The following is a 7,438-nucleotide window of genomic DNA, read 5'->3' on the forward strand; positions in this document are numbered from 1 at the left end:
TCCAACCCTAACTATTCTGTGACTCTATGATCTTGGATATTTGTTACTTGAGGAAAATCCCATGGCTTTTGCCTTCATAGAGTTTATAGTCTAAACAAACTCCATTACTCTTCTGTTTCAGCCTTCTGTGTTGTATCATACATATAATTTAATCTAGTTCATTTTGCATTGAGTCTGATAACCTGTATTTGACTAAGGTATTTCTCAGTAATGTAACTAAAATAAACACATCACCTTTCAATCTTATCTTTAGTTTATTAAATAAAGTGAACATTTTAAAATCTTTTGTTTTCTGGTTCTCTCTATCCTTTAACTTGCATTCATGGGCTGCCTCTGTTCTATCTTTTCAATACTGATCTCCTGACCGAGAACTGTTGTTAGCAGGTTAGGAGGGAAGTACAAACTGGAAAGGCATTGGTTTTATTCATAGTGCTGTTGTAAGTAACTTAATCATTTAACTTTTTCTTTGTAATTGAATTGTCTTTGTGCTTGTTTGAAGGTGTTATCTGTGCTATTGCTCAGACCAACCAAGAGGTTAGTGTTTGTCCTTTAGAAAAGACAGTTGGCACTGGACTTCTACAGCAACATGCTGGCTGGTGGGGTCTTTCTAGCTGTGGGGAATTAATGGTTTCCTAGAAGAGAAACTGGAAAGAAGGCAAGTTTGGAGATTGTCAGTGGTTTCAAGGGTAAGATGCAATAGGCCCTACTGTTTTCTTGTTCAGATGAGCTGGGAAGATCTGTATTTGTTTTCTGAAACACTGACTGAAGGTGACCTGCAGAAGGGACTTGGGTTTTGTCCTGAACAAAGTGCATTCACTAGTTTGTATTTCTAGATGGTGTGTGATCCCACTCTACATGTTGTGCCATCCCACTCCACATGTTGTGCCATGCTTTCTAGCCTTCCTTTGTATCTTTTTAATTTCCCTATAACTATTTAACCATATCCATATCTGAGTTAGAATCTGAGCCTCAGAGCTCTCATCATTTTAGAAATGGAGAGCAGTGACGGTGAACGCAATTCTCAGATGGGAAGGACATTTTCATACACTAGCCAGAGGACAAACACAGGAAGAGCAGAGACTAAACATGAGCATCCGGTGTCAGTATCAGAGTCCTAAGTGTACCATTGTATCTTAATGGCCCTCACCAGTCTCTCCTACAGCCTTTACGCATTCTCCATTTCAGTTTGAACCTGGGCCTTCTGTCCTACTTGAGCTACATCATAGGGGTACTGGTGTCCAGCCCAGCAACAGTCATGCCTGTGCTTGGGCATGGCCCCCACAGATGTGGACCCCAACACGTGGCTGACTGTCCAACTTGATCTCACACTAGCCTTGTTTTTTATGGACCTGCCCTGACATCACTGTGCCTGACCCTGGTCACCATCAGCAGACGTGACCTCCCAGTTTGACCTCAGACCTGCCTTGTCACCACACTGGACCTGGTCTAGTGGAAGGTGTCCTTGCCCATGGCAGGGGGCTGGAACTGGATGAGCTTTAAGATTCCTTACAAGCCAAACCATTCTATGGTTCTATGAGGGTGACCCAGGACCTGCAGAACAGAACGTCATCATGTTCTTTGAGTTGCTTACTTTAGCATTTCAGATCCCCTGGACTCTATTACAAGAGGATGGTGAATGCCCTTTTTGACTAAAGACTTGTGACTAATCTTGTCTGCCACTTCTAGTTTTGATCTGTTCCAGGCATTTTATTTGTATATATTAGATGACCTGGGTTAAGTGCAGCTTTGCTTTTTCCCTTCTATCTATCTAGCCTGAAGTTGTTTAACAAGATCTTCCTGGTTTTATTCCAAGTCAGTATCAAGAAGTCACAGGTACTAACTGGTGCTCAGCACTGAGCTGCTTTTTGATGCAGTGGACATGTGCTGTGTGTCCCTGAAGAATTCACAAGTGAATTCACAGCAGTCTGTGATTGCTCAACCATGCCTTGCTGACAGATGAGAAGCTTGCCTGTTCCGCTCCCTTCCCAAGTGTGACTGTGGAGAAATCCAACATTATTATAATGAGCAGCACCAACATCTGAATGGAATTATGGGAATGGGACCATGAATGTAGTCTTGCACAGTTTCACTATTATATGTTGTTTGTTTTGGGGTTTTTTGTTGGTTGGTTTTGTGTTGGTTTTTTGTGTGTGTGTTTTTTGGTTCTGAATGAAACTGCCTTAAGTTAATGGCCGAGATGGGGAATAAAAAAGGAAGAATCACTGTTGTCAGGATCTTTTGTATAATAGTACTTTTGGGGTACCAGCATGGTGGGGGGGGTGTAGTGGTTTTGTTGTTGCTGTTTGCTCATTTCTCACAAAAGTACTCAGCTACCATGGCCATCCTTTCCTTCTGGGGAAGTGTGGGAGCTGACCTAAGGCTCCTGCGATCAGGTAACTTGGCCTTAACCTGTGACTGGACTGGTTAGTCAGAGTCCCCAGTGTAAATGGGGTAGGTGAACATCCAGTGTGATTTGATGAAGACACACATCTGCTTGGCTTGGCCAGCTGAAGTCTCCCCACATGAAAAAGGCAGAAGGAGCCGATCTCCAGTGCCCAGAGCCCATCACTCTGGCAGTCTTGAGCTCCAGTTCCTGAAGTCACATGTGAATTTCTAATCTAGACTTTATTTATATAGACCGATATTGTAGCACATAGAGAAGATGGAAAGATTAAAGTCAGATGTATTGAGTGTCTCTTTTGTCCTCCATGAGAAGATGAAACAGCACCTCCCAGCAATAAGTATTTTAGAGCAAAGTTGTTTTAAAGTAATTAATAATTGAGAATTCAGCCAACCAACATGTAAATAGTAGGTGAAGAACTGCACCTTTTCAGTGTCTGAAATTGTCTAACCTCAGCTTCCAACTGAGCAGCTTGCCAGGCCTGTGAGGAGTCTCTGCACATGAACGCTCTGTTCTACATCCATGATATTGTTCACTCAAGCTCCTTTTTGTCTTTGAGCACTCCCCAGGTTTGTCAGTATGCTCTAAGGAAAATTGTACCTTTGTGGCAGATGTGCCTTTGTCATAGAGTCATGGAATGGTTTTTTGGTTGGAAGGAACCTTAAAGCTCCTCCAGCTCCAGCCCTCTGCCTGTAGGCATTCGGCAGAATCTTCTTGGGGATAATGGGATTCTTGAAGTTTTCCGTACCTCCAGCAAGGTAATGCCATTTCCTGTTGCTCATTCCCATTAGCTGTCTTTCCTTTTTTTTCCTCCCTTTTTAAAAGCTGAGGCAAAGAGTTTATTCTTTGAGTTACACTTTGCAATGTATAAAAGTTTGATGTAGGGGGAAGTTTCCACTTTGTGTTTGCTCTTATTGACCTTCTGTATACGTAGCTTGCTTGAGCTGTTTCTTTCTCATTTCTGGTGAAGCCTTCCATTTTCCAATAGCTTTCCTGAGAAACACTCATACAGTTACTTTATTTATTTATTCAAAATTTAAATCATAAAATCATAGAATGGTTTGGGTTGGAAAGGACCTTAAGATCATCTAGTTCCAACCCCCCTGCCATGAGCAGGGACACCACACACTCAACTATGTTGCCCAAAGCTCTGTCCAACCTGGCCTTGAACACCTCCAGGGTTGGAGCATTCACAACTTCCTTGGGCAACTATTCCAGTGCCTCACCACCCTCACTGTAAAGAACTTCTTCCTTATATCTAATCTAAACTTCCCCTGTTTAAGTTTGAAGCCATTACCCCTTGTCCTACCACTACAGTCCCTAATGAAGAGTCCCTCCATGCAGTCTTCTCTTCTCCAGGCTGAACAGCCCCAACTTTCTCAGCTTGTCTTCATACAGGAGGTGCTCCAACCCTCTTGTGTGCCTATTTGACTGTGGTAGCTGTACCTGAGAGAGGAAACTTTTTTCTTTCTGTGAAGGTGAGTTGCAAATCTCCTGTTCTCCCCTCCCCTGTCTCTTTCTATCCTATATTTCTTTTTGTTTATTGCTGTGGTTTCTGATTTAGCATCATTGGGAAGTTAAAAAGAAAAGTTTGCTGAGTCAGAGGGGATCTAAACGAGATAAAGTCTTGCAGAAGACATGACACTTTATATGATCATTTGTTCAGGCATGTTTAAAACAAAATTAAGTGAACTGTTAGAAGAAATGTGACTGAAAGCATGACATTAATGGCTCTTAAAGCATTACTTTTATCTGTTTTTTGTCTTTCTTTCCTCATTTCTTTATGAGAACTTGCTGTAGTTTCCTAACCCCTGTCTCTGTGAACACTTTCTTGTGCAGTCTCTCTCTGCGAGGTAGTGGAAGGAGCAGAGAAAGGGGAATAATATCATCCACTCCTGCCCCATTTCTCCCAAAAGAAGCTTCTGTAGTTCTCAGGCTGCTTTGGCCAGGTAACAATTACCCTGGCATTTAGTTCAGGTTCCCCAAATTAACGAGGTGTTACTTTCCCATGGTTTTAGTAATACTTGAGAGTTGTTCAAATTGGGAAGCCAATATAGGCAAACACCTATGGAGGAAAGTCTACTGCTTGCCTTACTTGTGCCCTCGGAACAGCAGTGTACTGAAGACCACCTGAAACTCCTGTTTGTGGTTGGTTGTTGGGTATTTCTCCTTCCAAAACAAGTCAAATTAAGTAACTTTGACTCTTTTAAATGTTGTTTCTTCTCTGGGAAATGGCCAGAGGCATGTTTGCTTGCTCCTGCCTGTCCTTTCAGAGAGTGGAAATATGGTTAATATGAAAAAAGAATGCAAATTGTGCCAGACCACGCTTGTTTGTGCTGGCCTCATGCAAGGGCTCTGAAAATCACTTTTGCTACACGAACAAATAAATCATTCTCAGCTGGGTATCATGGAGTGCAAGAATTCTCATAAAGCCAAACCAAAGGGGATAAAGCAGCGGAGAGTCTTTATGTTCCAGGACTGTTGCTATAATGTGTGTGTGCTAAGGAGGGGATTTTTTACCAAGTTTTCTTAATAAATGAAGTGTAGATCTCTTGCTGCAGTACAACATTGCTCTAAGACACCTCAACGAGAAAGACTTGGCTACAATATCAAAGAAGCTTGTGTGTCTAATCTCTTTAGATTACCACTGTGGGGATAGCGAGAGACCACTTTGTTATTAAAGTTCAAGAAACTGCTTCTGACAGAAGCACTGGGCCTGTCCGTGTGCTTGGTCAGTAAGTCCTAGTACTTGTTGCTGTTCAGTGTCTGTTGACTCTGGGTAATGCACTACCGACCTTCTGCCTGCCTTTTTGGAATCGACAGCTCTCTTTTTCTTGAGCTGTAAGGTGTGTAAAGGGTTTCAGCTTAAGAAACATAAATTGGTATCACCATGTGAGATGGGTGTCTCCTGCTATAGTGTAGAGCAATTTATAATCAGTGAATCTGAGATCAATTTTCAGTGTTGTAATATTTAACTGAATCATGCTTGGGCTTCTGTTACTTCTATGAATAGGGTCTAGCACATTTGCCCTTTGGTTCTGCTTTTCTTTAGCCAGTTGCTTAAATAAATACAATGATTTAGTGAACTGTCTTGGGACATTTGTGTTATATTTTCTGCCTGGACTCCAGTGAGGTCTTTGACATGATCTCCCGTAAGATCCTCATAGTAAAGCTGATGAGGTATAGGCTGGATTAACAAAGTGAGGTGGCTTGAAAAGAGCTGGCCTAGAGGGTAGTGATCAGCAGAACAAAGCCCGTTTGGAGTTCAGTAACCAGTGGTGTAACCCCAGGGATTGATACAGGGCCCAGTCCTAATCAACTTCTTCATTAATGATCTACAGTCTTGAAGACAACACCAAACTGAGAGGATGTGGTACACCAGAGTGTCAGGATGCTATCGAGAGGGACCTCAGCAGGTTGGAGAAAGGGGTCCTTGCAGTTCAACAAGGGAAGGCGTGAAGTCCTGCACCAAGGAAAGAATAACTTCATGCACTGGCAAGTGCTGGAGAACAACTAGTTGGAAAGCAGCTTTGCAGAAAAGGACCTAGGGCTGCTGGTAGACACGAGGCAGCAATGGGGCCTTGCTGCAAAGAAGGTGAATGGTGTCCTATATCCTGGGCTGCATTAGGAGGAGTGTTGCTGGCAGTTGATGGAAAGGGATCCTTCCCTCTACTCTGCACTGGGGAGGCCACACTTGGAGTGCTGGGTCCAGTTCAGGGCCCCTCAGTACGAGAAAGACATGGGCATGCTGGGAAGAGCAGTGAAGCACCACAAGGATGATGAAGGGACTGGAGCACGTCACCTATGAGGAAAGGCTGAGAGCTCCCTGCTCCTGATTTATAGATTTAAGTTTTCTTTTGCTTTTGTTTTTGTAAGACTAATATGTATATTTTCATTATTGCTTTATATCAGTTATGAATGTCCTGCTGATGCTAGTGAGTAATAGCCAGCATTTTACATGGGTATAGAAAGAGAGGCTTTGGTGATTTCTTCCATGTCTTCTCTCAAGCAGGTTTTACTTTTGTTCTGGTTTGGTGTGATACTAATCCACCAGTTTTTCTCCAATACATTTTAAGGCACCCAATAAATTATTCTAAGCAACTCAGTTATCTTTCTCTTTTTCTGTTTCTGTATGCTTTTTCTAAGGTGGTTTGTTAGGTTTTTTTAAGTGTTTGTGACAAGAAGATTCTCTCTTAAATTTTTTCCTAGTAATGGAAGTTTATTTTTTTATATATATGTGTGTGTGTATATATAGATATATATATACACATATATATGAGCCTTCCATCTGAAGATTTTTGGACTAAACTGTGTATCTGTCCAAGCTGTATTTCTCTTGACAGCTGGAGCAGGCTTTGGCCAAGGTAGGTGATATTCTATTATTTTTAAATGCAGAAAAAGCTCTGTAGCTTTCCTTAACTCAGCATCTGCTGAATTCCATCCATGGAACTGTACGTGGCAGTTCACCTTTCTGTCAGTAGAGGTTATTCTGAGCCATATTTTTTTAATGTACAGTTTTCAATGTTGTTGAAAGATTTGCCGTTGTGACTACGAATCAGGAGAGAAAAACCTCTTGATTATTTCCATTCATGTTCATTTATCCCTTCTCATTAAAATGTCACTACAGTAGTTCCCCTTTACAACTGACAGATGTGTTCTTAAGCCAGTTTGTAAATTCACATCAGTTAAACTGTTAGAATGGAAAGGGAGTATGTTTTCCAGCTTCCTTCACTGAACTTCCTACTGCTCCTGTACATACTTGTGTCCATATTTCCATTATTGATGCTTTTCAGTCTTTTATTTTTATATTTGCAATTTGTTCTGATTAATTTTCCTGTAACTCTTCTTCATTCAGTTCTGTAAGTTCTTGAATATCATCTCTTTCATCAAACTCAATATTTTGTGCAACATTTGCTGTTTGAACTACATCATCCTCTCATTTCTCAAACCTTTAAAAGTCACGAGTATAGTCCTTCCATAGTGCCTTCCAAGAATCAGTCACTGTCTTGCTACTTCTTATGTCTAATGAAGCAGGAA

The sequence above is a fragment of the Nestor notabilis genome, unplaced genomic scaffold, assembly GCF_000696875.1.
Source record: "Nestor notabilis isolate BGI_N333 unplaced genomic scaffold, ASM69687v1 scaffold10353, whole genome shotgun sequence".
NCBI classification, from domain to species: domain Eukaryota; kingdom Metazoa; phylum Chordata; class Aves; order Psittaciformes; family Psittacidae; genus Nestor; species Nestor notabilis.